The sequence below is a fragment of the Panthera tigris genome, chromosome D2, assembly GCF_018350195.1.
Source record: "Panthera tigris isolate Pti1 chromosome D2, P.tigris_Pti1_mat1.1, whole genome shotgun sequence".
NCBI lineage: Eukaryota > Metazoa > Chordata > Mammalia > Carnivora > Felidae > Panthera > Panthera tigris.
In genome coordinates, this window is record NC_056670.1 from 64,622,140 (window position 1) to 64,637,995 (window position 15,856).

The following is a 15,856-nucleotide window of genomic DNA, read 5'->3' on the forward strand; positions in this document are numbered from 1 at the left end:
CTCTCTCTCTCTCTCTCTTTCTCTCTCTCTCTCTCTCTCTCTCAAAATAAATGGATAAACTTAAAAAAAAAGAAATGGGGCACAAAATAAGCATTCACCAAAGAATAAAAATAATACAATAAAATAAAATGCTGGTGGGATAGATGACTAGATGTTCACAGGGGGCTGTGAAAATCTCAGACACATTTTTGGGAACTTAAAAGGCTACACACATACCACAGGGATTTTTCATGCCCAGGGCTGAGCACATGTGCAGGAAAAGACCTGAAAAGTCCCTACCCTCTCACCTCTGGCTGACCTTGAGACTCTAACCAAGAAATTAAGACTCAGGCAGAGGTATAAACTTCCTGCCTAAGCATCAGAGATATGCACTAACACACATAAAGAACCCATAAGCAAAGTCTAGCAGGGTTAATTGCAGTCTTCATTACTCTACTTTCCATAATGTACAGAACAACTAGATGGAAGATCAATAAGGAAAAACAAAACTGGGACCACAGTATAGACTAACTAGACCTAACAGACATGTATCTATATAACATTCTACCCAATGACAGCAGGATTCTTCAAAATAATCCATATGTCAGGTCATTTAAAAATTCAATAATTTGAAATTCAATAAATTCAATAATCTGAAATCATACAAAGTATGTTAACCAACCACAATGATATCTAATTAGGAATCAGTAACAAAAGGGAATTTGGGAAATTCACAAATATGGGAAAAATCATACAATGCACTCCTAAGTAACCAATGACTCGAAAAATGAGAACAATCAGAAAATATTTTGATATAAATGAAAGTGAAGACACAACATACCAAAACTTATTGGATGCAGCAAAACCAGATACAGAAGAGCAAACTGAACTTAAAGCAAGGCAAAGGGAGGCAGTAATAAAGATTCAAGTGCGAATGAGGGGAATAGAGAATAGAAACACATACAGAAAATTCGTTAAACTGAAAGGTTGCTTTTGGAAAAGATCAACAACTCTACATGGTAGGTCTATTTGAACCTTCATTTCGTGGATGCAGAAAACAAAATCCTGAAAAGATCTACAGTTTGACCAAGGTCTTTTTGGAGAGTGTCGGAGTCAGAATCTGAACAAAGGTGGTCTGACCGCCAAACTACACAGTACCTCCTGTGACTGAGCCAAGTAACCGTGGCCATGGATTTCAGGGACACAATGCTAAGATCAGAGATACTGGAAAGGCATGATGTCAGTAAGAGTAAATGAAGATCTACACAACTGTTCTGAGGATGGAAAGAAATTATACTCAATGGGAGGCAGGAACCATGTTTTCAACAGTTTCCCTCCTGCCTGTCCCATAAACTTGTGTTGACCGATTGGCTTCATAAATCACAAGCTGGCACCCTCCCATTGAGATTGATTTCTTTATCTTTAAATCTGTGGCTCGGGAATATCTGTTCTTAGGAAGAGAATTCCTTCCTAGTTCCATATTCAGTTACCCTGTAAGGTATCTTCTTTATAAAGAAAATGGATTCTTCTACCCCTGAGCTGACAAGCTAAATTAGATTCTTCATTATATAAAAGAGTTACAAGTTGTGCAATAATTTATGCTGAAGAATTTATCCCACTAAGGCCCTCCCTGCCACACACAAAATTTAATGTTCTGGCCTTTTCACAAACTTTGGGGAGGAGGGCTTTCTCTGTTTGTAGAGGCTGGGGGGCATGTCCAGATCTGCCCAAGAATAACTATTCCTGCTGTGAGCATTCTGTTTGCATTATGACTTCATTTGGTACTGCAATATAATATGTACATACCAATTTTCAGTTTCTCTAGGAACATTATTTGGTGCCCAAGCTTAGTGTAACTGTCAAAAGTGTTCATGACTCAGGAATCAAGTTACAGTTTCCTGCTTAGAGTACTCAAATCATAAAACTAAAGGCAAATAGGACTGGCTTTTTTTTTTCACACATTTTTCACTCATATCCACTACCACTTCTCACTTTCATTGAAAAAAAATGTTTTTCTGTTTATGTTATGGCAGAGTTTATCAGGAAAAGAAGGTGATAACAAATCCATTTCCTGATGATTGGAAAGCTCCATACAGGTAGTTAATATTCCTGGTAAGTGCCCCAGGATATTTAGGTTGGACAAAAATAAACTAATAGGCTGTTTAGGACAGAGGGCTATCATTTAAGCAAAATAGTCCTTATAGCCAAGGCCATGACCTCTGTAAGGTTGCTGTGGATGGTTATATAAGGTTTTTTGGTTTTTTGTTTGTTTTTTTTTTTTTTTACTACTGCACAAAAACAACAGGTTAAGGGGTGGGCAAGTGGAGACTATAAGATATTCTGTGCTCCTTTGATGAGTCCTATACTTACAGGGCAACCAGAGGGAATATCTTTATTTTAATTTGCACAATGGTGCTGTAAGGACAAGAATAGGCTGAACTTTGCATCTCCAAATCAGTTGTTAATTTGTCGTCTTCATCCATATGTGCTGCCACAACGAAATACCACAGATTGGGTCCCTTATAAACAACTGAAATATATTTCTGACCGTTGTGGAGGCTAGAAGCACAAGATCAAGGTGCCAGCATGGTAGATAGAGGGCCCTCTTCTGGGTTGAAGATTTGTATATCTTCTCTTGGCAGAAGGTGCAAAGGAGAGATGTGGGGCGTCTTTTATAAAGCCATTAATTCCCTTCACAAGGGCTCTATCCTTATGGCTTCATCCTGTCTCTCAGGCTCCACTTCCTAAAACCCTCCTGGCAGGTTAAGATTTCAACATGAATTTTGGGGAGGGGTGCAGACATAAATATTCAGAACATAGCATTTGTTAAAGAAGAAGTATCTTTTTACTTGCAAGTACTAAAAAGGTACGGTAAGGACAAGATGGTGGTTGGGCTTTAAATAGAACCATCAACATACTCAAGATGATTCTCTCTCTCTCTCTCTCTCTCTCACACACACACACACACACACACACACGTGCATGCATGCACACCCATTTGTCTCTGTGTGTCAACTTCATTCTTCTCTCCTACCACAGAGCAGCTGTTTACACCTGGTTAAACATGAAAGTGATAATAGCTTCCAAGTCTCACATCTTACAGATGCAAATAGAGAAAGTGATCTAATGATCTCCCTTGTTCCAAGATCAAAAATCTTGTCTAGGAGACTCATTTGTTAAACTTAGTTCAAGGTCTATTCCTGAGCCAATCAAATATGGCCAGAAGGTATATACAGATATTTTCTAGGGGGAAAAAAGTCTCTAGAAACTATACAGATTGAGCTAAGGAGGAGTATTCCAAGAAGTAGATTGCTATTCTAATAAATATTAAATATCAGACACAGCAATAAGATCCAATGAGACTGCCTAAATTGGGAGAAGCCCAAATCATTGACATTCATTAATTTACCTTCATTTAAAGCAAAGGATAAAAAAGAGCAGCCTACTATACTAACTCTCCCAAAGGCATCAATAGTTCAGCCCTGAAGTCACTTTGAAATCTTAATCTCAAATCTCTCTTCTCACATTTTATTCTATTTATATCCTAGTCACACACAGCTCTCACCCTCAGGCTCAATTCATGCCTCACCTCCCTCATGAAGCTTCCCCCCAAGTATTATATCCTATCTTCTCTATATTCCCATGAACACTGACAACGGGATTCACAAATTGCTTTCCTTAATCATATACTGTCTCTGTTGCTCATTAACTATTTTGGGCTATCATTCATCTCCCCAAAAGAACTATAAGCTCCATAAATCTTGTATAATGACTATTATTGGTACACTAACAACTAAAATTACCTTTATTCTGCCTCTTACAGCAAATAGCACTGTGCTGAGTGTACTCTTGGTAAACATATGAATAGGAACAAATTTGGGGAAGATAACATTAACACTAATTGTGCAAAGCACATTGAAGATCCTCAAAGTAAGCAGAACAGATGAGTGGCAGGGGCATAGTCTCTTTCTTGAGACATAAATGGACTAATAAATACTGAATAATATGTTAAGGGATAAACTCAAACACCCAGTATTTGGAAAATGCTTAAACTTGGAATAAGGAATCAGAATTCTATTTTGCCTTTTCCTTTCCTTATTTATGGAGTGTCTCAGAAGCAAAGGTAGTTAATAAAATTTACAGAGAAAAATAATTTATTTTCTAGAAAAATGGAGTTTCTGCATTAACACAAAATCCCAAGCGTAAGGCTTGTCAACTTAGACCATGAAAATAGCTGGCATACAAGCTCACTAATTTGGCTAACAGAAATGACCAACAATGGAATTGGGTAAAACCTTGCTTGCAAAGTGTACTTTAAAGCCACAACAAATAAAATCTGAATTAACTAAGTTAATATTCAAGGGAGAGACCTTTGTTAATGAACTAAGGGTGAACACATGCCATTTGTGAATTCTCTGTTACAATATAATTTATGCTTTAAGAGTAATTCAAAGAGACTTGTATTTGGAAAGTAAATTTTCTCTTCCATCATTGTTTACATTATTGTTTGTTGAATTCACTTATTGAATATTTTCCCACATAGTGTATATTGCACTTGTTAAAAAATTCATTCACATTCATTCATGATCCCATCTGTAAAAAAAAACAAAAAAACAAAAAAACAAAACAACAAAAGAAAACACAACAACAACAACAAAAACATGACCATGACTCCCTTTCAGAAGAAAACAATGTAAGGTTTAAAATGCTTCCAGATTTGCCTCAGCTTGCAGTGTACATACGGAACACAGCGGGAGCAGAAATCCATACGTGAGATGTCTTTCTGATACCTCTAATGAACTAACTACTGGCCTGAACAGCAACACTTCCAAGTCAGTAATATTTGAAAAAAGTAAGATTTTACTATATTTGAGTTTTTAAAGAGAAAAATATAAGCTGATGTGCCCAGAGGTGAAACCATCACCCAGACAAAAGATACCTCATCTCCTCCAGATTAATGCCATAGATGTTAGGTGCAATGTTTACTAGACGTCTGCACAGAAAACACACCTGATTTGGGCTGAGCTTGGCTGCAATTACAAGCTATTTTTTGTACCATTTACCTGGTTTACTTGAAAATGCATATAGATAATAGACACATATTGTCTGTCTCTCTCCTTTCTGAAATGATAGAATCACACACTTGTAACCAAATGGATAAACGGGTGAAGTTTGGGGCTTACACTGCAGAATCCTCCCTCCTTACCCTTTCATGTATACCACGTTTGCAGAGGGATGTTTATGGAAGAAATTGGATTCACTGTTTGCATACAGAAATATATTTAGCTGGTGGCTGTAAGCGTAGGTCCAATTAACTCTTTTAACAATATGGGTGAAATGAGGTTATTGGATTATGTTTGTGGCCAATTATAATTGTTTTGGTTGAATACTCCCTCTTGTAACCTTATTTACAGTTAAGAAAACAGCGTTGAAAAATATTCCTTAGCATGGAAGAAGAAAGCCTAGGGAAAAATTGAAAGAATAATTTCTTTTCTCTAGATCATGAAACATGACCTCTTATTTATGTTTGGGCACAAAGGAAAGCCTACTTTTTCAGAAATAAAAATAAAAATGCCAGACATGAAACATTTTGAATACATGTCATTATCTTCATTATCATCATTATCTCTATCTCATCATAAAAAGGAATGTCATAGATGGGAAACAGTGCGATTCAAAGCGAGGAACACAACACTGGGACCAAGTCGACCTCAGTTCTAATGTTAGCCCTGAAGCTAGTGAGCCACAACCTCTCTGAATTTAATGTCCTTCATCTAGAAAGTACAAATAATAAGACTGTTAACACAATGATCAAATGAGGAAATGTTCATGATGTGCTTTAAAAACCAAAAATCATAAGGCATTGGTTGTGAAAAGAGTATTGATAAATAGGTATTTCCTCTAAAGTTATTTTAAACTATGGTGCCAGGAGATTTTATTCCATGTATTAAAATTATCCTGGGGCACCTGGATGGCTCAGTCAGTTAAGCTCAGTCAGTTGAGCATCCTACTTCGTTCGGCTCAGGTCATGATCTCACAGTTCATGAGTTCGAGCCCCACATAGGACTGTGTGCTGACAGCTCAGAGCCTGGAGCCTGTTTCTGCTTTGGATTCTGTGTCTCCCTCTGTCTCTGCCCCTCCCCTGCTCATATTCTCTCTCTGTCTCTCTGTCTCTGTCTCTGTCTCTGTCTCTCTCTCTCTCTCAAGAAATAAATAAACACTAAAGAAAAATGTAAAAATTATCCCTAGGGTAATACTAAGACAATTTTTGTCAACTCATCACCCTCTTTCCTTACCTATTGCAAATATCTTGTGAATGGGATTTCCTAAAGGCATGAGAAAGTCCATGCTACTTGATTGGAAAAGCAAAATCACTGGAATGAATGGATCACCATGAGAAGAACAAGTGACTCTTTAAAAAACTAGAATCAAATGTCCAAGACCTGGCAAGTAAGTGACTAGTAATCTCAGAATCTGTTAAAAAATGTAGGTTTCATTATTTTACGGGTATGATGAGGTCAATACATCAGGAGACAATTGCACTTAACAAATAATTTGTTATTCAGAGTTCCCAAAAAGAAGGGGCATGCCACACCTCCTGGGGCCACAGGGGAACCAATGGGGTCAGTGCAGAGGCAGAGGGATCACTCTTGGGAATGAATACAGTCTGTAGAACTAGTCCCCAACTCAGCTCTCTCACAGAGAAACCCAGGTTAGAAACTACAGATTATTCAGTGGCACCTGGATGGCTCAGTCAGTGAAGCATCCGACTTCAGCTCATGAGTTCCAGCCCTGCATCGGGCTCCGTGCTGACAGCTCAGAGCCTCCATGCTGACAGCTCTGCCCCTTCCCCACTTGCACTCCCTCCCCCCACCTCTCTCTCTCTCTCTCTCTCTTTTTCCCTCTCTCTCTCTTAACATTAAATAAACATTAAAAAAAAAAAGTAAAGATTATTCAGAGCAAATCCATAACCACTATTAGGGGAAACTTCAAGGAGAAGTTATACTGGCAGTGAGGCAATAACATCTTTTATTTAAATATAGAAAACACTGATAAGTCTTTTCCATAGAGCTGGTTAAGTCTACGTATCCATGTATGCATGTATGTATTGTCCTGTAAGTAGAAATGGTGGTTACGTGGCATTTGACAAGAACTGATTTACCTGTAATTTATCTCTATTAATCATAAAGGGTATATTAATAAGAATCAGGATAGCTAAGTATCTGGCTCTTACAGTTTCATGAGGAATATTTATAAAAGGACTATTTCAGAAAGTATGTAGTTCTACATACGTGCATCACTTCACGACCTGCCATAGTTCCCGGAGGGAGTGGCCCAATTTACCTTGTCACACATCCATAGTCTCATAGCTAATAAGTGGCTACGTGAATATTTAAACCTCAGCAGTCTGTTTACAGGGTCTGTGCAGGGAATCTCCAGTCCACACTGTATTGTTCCATCTGATCTTCATATCAACCCAATTATTCTCTCTGGTATTTGGGTGTTGTATGATTTATCATACAAATGGGGACACTTCTGAGAGCGAAACTGAGCAGTATTAAAAACTATGTTGGAAAAACAACCATGAAAAGGGCTGCCTTATTTGAACAAGGACTAAGTTCTCCTGATTATTACTGATGTGCAATCTGAGGCCTGGAGATGCCTGGTTCATTGGTGCCAGAGCCGGGACCAACCAGGTTTCCATGGTCCTCATCAGGGCCACCCCACCTCACTTCTATGGTGTCCTGCCTCCCCTTTCCCAGCTGACACTGGTACTCACAAAACACAAACCCAAACTGCCATAAGGAGAAACCTAATCTACACCTTCAATTAAAGTTGATGAAGAAGTGAGGCCAAGAAGGTAAAGGGATGAGGACAGATTTCTTGACTTAAGAAAAGGAAACAATCTGTTGCAAAGACAAGAATCTCCTTTTGGCTCTAGGTCACTGTTCACATTCAGGCCTGTATTTGTAGTATCTACTCCTGACACCATATTCCTAGGAACAGAAAATCAGACAACTGACCATGACATTGCTGGTGTCCTCTCTGTTAACTCTGGTGCTTGGCAGGTGACCTAGCAGAAGAAATGCACCATGTCACATCTCAGTGCTTGTCACTTGGGGGGAACTGAGGATTTGAACATTCAGAAGGACCACTCATCTCTGTGCATGGGACTGTGGTAAAATGGCACGGGTCTGTGGCCAACATCTTGTGACATTCACAGAGTCTCTGACACGGAAGAACAGGGTGATAAGAACGTTACATCTCCAACATCAGTGGAAAAGACTGTGCTTTGTCACTTGTGTGTGCCAATGTGGCATTGTTGGCAGGCCAAAGGATCTGGGAATTGTCTTTAAGATCAAAATGTCAAGGTCTACTTCTTAATACCAGTATAATGATTAATAGAATGGATTTGGAAATAGCGTAACCTGGATTTGTAGCCTCACTTTGACACTTACTAGTGGTGTGACCATCAATGACTTATTTAAAATTTCAAATCCTCATCAAAAAATGGGGATAATGACTATTCATATTTCATAGGACTATTTGAGGATTAAGTGGTATAAAGCATGCAAAGTACTTCAAATAGAACTTTGGTTATTTTTATTAATAATTTTTAAGTTCAGTATAAAATTTAGGTGAACCCAGGGAACATTTTTCAGGAGCTGAATAAAACAACAATATACATTTTTTTAGTCTTAAGGAACAGGATGTTTTAGTTTTTTTTTTTTTTTTTCAATGGTTTAGAGAGGGTATCAATCTTTTCTGACATTCTGTCAGACTTAATTGTCAGAGCATGCACATAACAAAGGCATGGAAATCAAGGGGGAACAATGTCTGTCTCTCTCGCAAACACAGACACACAAACAGACACACAATGTTTTTTTCAGAAAGATTTTATAGGAATTTGGAGACATATCTTATTATCCTTAAAATACATCAAAGTATATTCTTAAAACAAGGACATTCTATCACATAACCAAAGTACAACTAGCCCGATAATGAAATGTAATGTTATATAATAATATTATGCAACCCATAGTCTGTATTCAAATGTCTCCAATTTCTGGAATAGTTATCTTTATAACTTTATTTATATGTTTGCTTCCTGGTCTAGTATATAAGTCAGGATCACAAACAGCATTTAGTGGCATGGCTCTGTAGTCTCATTTATTCTGTAAAATTCTTCAATCTATTCTCATCTTCCATGAACTTGACATTTTTTTGATTAGTCTAGTTCTTTTGTAGAATATCCATGAATTTGTGCTTGTCTGATGCTTCACTCATAAATAGATTTGTATTATGCATTTTTGGCAATAAAACTATATTGGCAAAGCCTCAGGTGGGTCTCTCTTGGTCTGTATCACGTGGCCCTGTTGCCCTGCAGCCACACCTCTCCCATCCCTCTCTCTAAACTCTGCACTCCTGCCATACTGAGCTATTTCATGCTTCTCACCGTATCAGAGTCTCTGTGTCATATGCCTCTGCCTAGAACACTTTCCTCTGCCTGCCCCTTTGTCATCTCTCATTCTCCATTATTCTTCTTTCTGATCTGAGCTCCAAGGTCTCTCCTTCCCCAGAGAACATCTCCTTAGACAAGGTTACATTCCCACCCCCACCCCTCTTTCCCTATGGCACTTATGTCTTTTGTAATTGTGTGTCTATGTCCACTTTGGGTCTGTGAGCTCCCTGAGGAGACGGGGTACTGTGTCACACAACCTTCTATACCCCCATTTAGGCTATTGCTCAAGATACAGAAGGCACAATGGATATGTGTTACATAAATAAGTTATACTTTTACTCCTTTATTGCTTCTGTAATTTCTGATTGACTGGGGTGCTTCACACTGTCTATCACATGGTGCTATTCCTTTTAATAGGTGTTAACAGAAAATAAATTACTATCGATGTAGTTGTTACTTATAAGACTGGACCTTAAGCCCAGCACCATGCTAACAGGGTTTAAGGACAGCCAACTGTAGGAAAAAATTCCAAGAAGTAAACCAATTATTATCATATGCTTTGTCTAATATTGTATCTGTTTTTTCTGCCTTAGATTTTAAGGACATCTATATCTTTGAGGCACAATGGTTGCTTGCCCACAAATTATTGGTTAAGCTAATAGTTTGTTAAAAATGCAAGCAAAACTAGGGTCAGAGAGGTGATGAACTTACATAAAGTAAAACAAAAAGAATAAAAGAAAGAAAAGAGTAAATTTTAAATTATTTTAAAAGTTAAAAGATTGAGCTCATTCAACAGTCTAAACACATTACTGCAGCTTGCATATATTTATGATCAATAATTTATTCAATGATATGGCAGAATTCAGCTAAATTATCTTCTAGAGACAACCAACTAGCCCACCCCAGAGACAATCCTCTCCTCAGGAAGAGGTTCTGCAACAAGGTAGACACTGGATGCTCCTTTGTTTCACCTGGATCCAGAATCTTCCCGTCTGCCTGCTCCTCAAGCTCTGAGGGGAATTTTAGATTGATGTCAGTGATTTCATTAAGCTTCCTTGGACATGTCAACATAGAAATTGTCCTTGAAAACACAGCTCCACATGCTGTGGAGAATTTGCTGAGGAACGCCTTTCTATATATAAATATAACACAGCTCTGGTGCTGTGAATGTAGCATCTGTTAGCTGCTTCCCATTGGGTGGACTGCTGATCATGGGGCCAGGGGAGAGACTATGGTGTGGCAGAGTATAGGAAATAAAAAAGAAAAATACTACTGTTCAGTGTAGACCTCTGTGCAGATCAAGAGGCAGCTAGACCATGAAGTCCAATAGGAACTAGGGGTCCATGCCAGATGCTTAGGATTGAGCACAGAACTGGGTTTCTACATTTAATAATGTTAAGTTGAATTAATTAATTCCCTGTCTTGGTTTTGACTCTATAAGAGAGAGGTACTGGCCCTGAAAAAAACTGTCATGTGTATATACCTAGTAATGTCTTACTACCTGCTCTTTAGCTTGTGGAATACCAACTTTAACCAAAGTACTGTTTAATGTCACCGTATTACCAATGTGGCCATTTTATTGTCAGTGATAAAGCTGAAAATCTCTCAACAAATCACATTACTTTGGGGTTGACAATTGTATTATACAAAAATCCTCTAAAAGCCTTGGTAGTCCAATCGATGCTGACAAACCAAAACAGGAATAACCTGAGTAGTCTGTGGGCACTCAGGGAAGTGACAGGCTCATCAGGAGATAGTTACTGCAGGAAGAGAAAAAAAAAATCAAAGCAGAGGCCAAAGCTGCCATTTCGCTTGTGCAAAATGAACTTTTATTGCTCTGAATATAAAAAGTGATTCTAATGGTTGCCTTTTTTAAAAAGTAGTAATTTAAGCTCTCAGAGAAGAAGGAACTTATGTATAAACTGAAGCTGTACCAACTTTAAACCATGTTATGAACGCATGAAGGAAAATTAGAATGGAGGTTAAATCTATGTGTATCCTGGATTGCATCTTTTCCATTGACCCACAGCAATTCCAAGGACAATGTTTTGATTCAGTCCTAGTCCCTCACAGAGGTAACCTAGTCGGGGAGTAGGGGATGTCTACCTGAAAATGTGACATTTAAATTTGTATTTAGAAGATGAAGACAAGGTAGCTTAGAAAAAAAGGGGAATGAGAAGAGAAAGAGAGATAGAGAGAGAGAGATGGAGGGGGGGGAGAGAGAGAGAGAGAGAGGGAGAGAGAGAGAGAGAGAGAGAGAGAGAGAAAGAGAGAGAGAGAGAGAGAGGAAATGGGGGATGAGCCCAGGCTCAGGGAACTGAATGTTCTTTGACTGTATTGAGTAAAACCAAAGACCAAAGGGTGAACTGTGGGAACTCCTTGTTCCATTAAAGTGGCCATAGGGAAAACTGACCTCTTCATAGCTTTCTCCACACAAGGAAAACTCCCTACAAATTCCTTTGGCTTCCAGTGTGTTCAACTTACACTACTTGTGGAAGATTCATTTCTCTAATTCCCCTTTGCATGCTGGCTGGAACTTCCTCTCACTTTCTTCCCATTGATTGTGACCACTCTTAATGCTAAGTACTTACTTAGTCCCTTGATATCTTTCTCTTTCTCTCCCCACTAATTCCGCCACAAGTGCCCATCAATGTTTTCATCTTCCTGAGATTCATCCCATGATTTCCCATTGCCTCATTATTTAATATTTAGGGTGAGATTATGATTTATCAGCAAAAGTAGGAAACATGAGAGTACATGACTACTACTATTATTCCAAGGAAACAGATGTAAGCCATTATTGTCTCTGGGAAAACTTAAATGTATGGTCACCCCCCTTTCATTGAAAAGACACATATACATAGGTATACACACGCACACACACATATAAATGTAGCAACTTTTTACTATGATCTCTGGACTTTTCATTAACCATTTAATATATGGTTGACTTGAGCCTCAATCTAAAATGTCATGTCCTAGAGACTAGATACCCTGTATTATGTCTTTCATTTTCCAATCACTGCTTAACCCTCTGTTAGCAGGTATACAGCAGGTACATAATGAACACCTAGAATGTGATTTTAAAACAAAATAAATGTATGAACTTATGATGATAAATGATTCATGGCTGATTACTATACAATAGTCATTCTTGACCTTAACTGCTCATTGGAATAACCTGATAAATCACACACACACACACACACACACACACACACACACACACACGCCTCAGTCCCATCTCGAAAAGTCAGGTATTCTGATTTAATTTGTCATGGGTTTGGCTTGGGTGTCAGGGCTTTTAAACACTGCCAGGTGATTCTGATGTCCAGCCAACATTGTAGACAAGCCCCAGGGAGGTCATTTGTCAAGCACTGTGGTGATGAAAACACATACTTTGTGAATGAAGAGGCCAGGAAAGAACAGCCCTACAGAATCATAGAATACTAGACCTAGAAACCATGTCAGGATTGAAGCATTATTATTAAGCACTCAGACTTTAAGCCAGATTGATTCAGATTCAAGTTACCTGAATAGGATAGATTCTGCTGGACCCAATAACAAGGAAACGGTAATCTGATTTACTTCTCATAGAAAACATTAAAAGGTATTAAATTAGCATAGATTGCCTCCAGCTATTTTAATTTAAAATATGCTCGCTTGTGGTCAGGCATAAATCCAAAATTGCTCTGAAAACATGATCATCAAATTCCTATACTTCTAGTAAATCACTCCATTCCCCCCTGTGGAGGTATGACTTTCATCCAGATGTCAGAACAAGGCAGTGTAGGAAGATGGTTTCTTTCATTGTCTGCCAATTGTGGAGACCGTAAAGCAAACAACAGAGGTTGAACTTCTTGTTTATTGCTTAAATCCAAATCCCTTGACGTTCAACTTACTGATCTGATTCTTGCTCTTCCCTCTAATGGTGCCCTGACATCTCTTCCCCATATATATTCCAGTCATTCAGAGTTGCTATACCGTGCTTTTTGCTTCTGCCAATGAGATCTTACTTAATTGTATCCTAATCGTCCTTGACTTAAGGAGACAGGGGTATCAATGAAAATATGTTTCTCTTCATATTGTCATTTTTGTTGCCCACATCTCTTTACCCCATAGAATGTGAGACTTGCAAGGGCAAAGAGCATGATTAATGTTCCTTTATATAGCTCCAAGGATGAGCAGAGAACTGGTCTCTAGTAAGTTCTCAAAAGGGTTGAATCAGTGAAAGAAAGAAAACATATTGATTATACAATGTTAATGGTCAGCAAAACACAAAATTGGATCATTCACATCTATGAGAAAAATGTCTCCTTGTTGATGATGAAAAGGAAAAGATCCCACGCAGAAATAGAAAAAAAAAGTTGATACTTTTATTTTGTTATTTGATATTTTTACTTTTTCCCTTTGTTTGGGAAGAAAGCAAAAACTTGCAGCAAAATGGCTCGCTCATTATGCAAAAAGGCTGTTCTGCCTGAGTAAAGAAAATAAGTTTGCTTAATACAGGAGCTTGAAGCCCTCCTGCTATTACAACAGAAGTAGTAGCATGTTGCTTCCACTGAGAGGGGACAGGAAGGAGGTCATGACTTAGAATCCACTGGTCTCAATATCTATTGGCTGTATAGGCCACGGAAAAATTTTGGCTATGCCTGAACCCCTATTTTCTCATTTTTAAATCAGTTATAACATCTGCTTTATTTGCCTAAGTTGTAAGTGAAGTGACCAGAGTAGTTCAACACATAGGGCAGAAGAATACTTTAGTTTCCTACTCTTCTAAGTCATTCTGGTGCAGGATGTTGATAATGGGGAAGGCTATGCATGTGCAGGTATGGGGGGTGCACTATATGAGATATCTCTGAAACTTCCCCTCAATTTTGGATGACCCTAGAATTTCTCTAAAAATAAATCCTTAAACTCCTAATTTTTTAAAAGTGGATTCCAAAGTATAACACTTGAAACTTTGCCACTCAGAATGATTTTCTGTAAATGCTGTCTGAGTCACTGGGGTGGATCTGTAGTCAATCTACCAATCATTTCAGTATCTATCAACATACTAAGGTAACTCACCTATGAATCAAGCTCAAAACTTTTGGTTGTTGTTGGCTGGTCTCTGTTAGCAGAGAATAAGGTAACTAAAGCAAAAATGGCAGATGGCATGGCTATCTAGGAAAGCTGATTGATCAGCTTACTTGTGCCTTACTCCTGCCTGACCTTGGATATACCATTTCTATGTAGTTGTATCCAAGTTTATAAACTGCTGAGTCTGAGAGAAATGAATTCATGATGAACATTTATGGTCACATAGTCATGTGATATCATGGCCTGACTCAAGAAACATAGGGAATCTATATTCTGCTTCTTTAATGGATTTGCCCTTAAAATCTATATGACATTGTTGCCCATTATAGATACATCTAATACCATCATGTGTGATGGGTCATATGGTAGAACTTGAACCACATCCTGAATTTGATTCAGAGTCTTTATACAGTGTAGGGTCCACTCAAAGCAGGTAGCCTTTTATGCTACTGGGCAAATGCTTTGAAATAATATAAAGTGTAAACTACACTACCCTACAGCATGAAGAAGATAATCAAGTTGTGCTTCTTTCTTAGTGGTGGGAGGTGCAAGAGAAGCAACAATTTGTGCTTTATTTTCAAGCAGATACTCCGTTATGTCAAGCACATGTGATCCCTAAAAACACCACTTTTGTGCCTGGCCCCCAAACTCTTACAGAATTTACCTCCCACCTTAAAGTGTATATGACTACCCAAAGCTCCAACATATTTGTGATTTCCTGCTCATCTGGTCTGATTTACATAATGTTATTAAACTAGTAGAACAACATAATGTTCTGTAGACTGTCCAGACAGTGAAGATCATTTGAGACTCTATTATACCAAAGGATAGTAGAATAAATGTAGCCCTAAAGCATAAATATAAATGTATACCGTTGTATACCCTCCATGAAGGCAAAATATTTTTGATAATTCTTGGTAGGGATGGGGAAGAATACATTTTCCAGATCAATGACCTCATAATATATAACTGAGGTTTTTCAATCTGCTCTAGCAAAGATACCTCATCTGGCAGAGCATCTGCATATAGATTTATTACTTCATGGAGTTTTGTGATAATTTGCTGCCATCTTCCCATATCTATGTTTTTTGGTGGAGCCATTAAATATGGTTACAATCTGGGCCATATTCCTGGCATCCTTTACGTCTTCAGGTATGCCACTAATCTTCGCCTCCTAATTCAGGTTCAGAGTCAGGGCTAGAGTACATGATCTTGAAAGTGCAAGTTTTCTTAAATTTTGTGCCTTAGGTGCCTCACTTATTCCACCCTAGTCCTGGCCTTCCTTGGGATACATTATTGTTTTTAATTTAAAATCTTAGTCTTTGTGGCTTT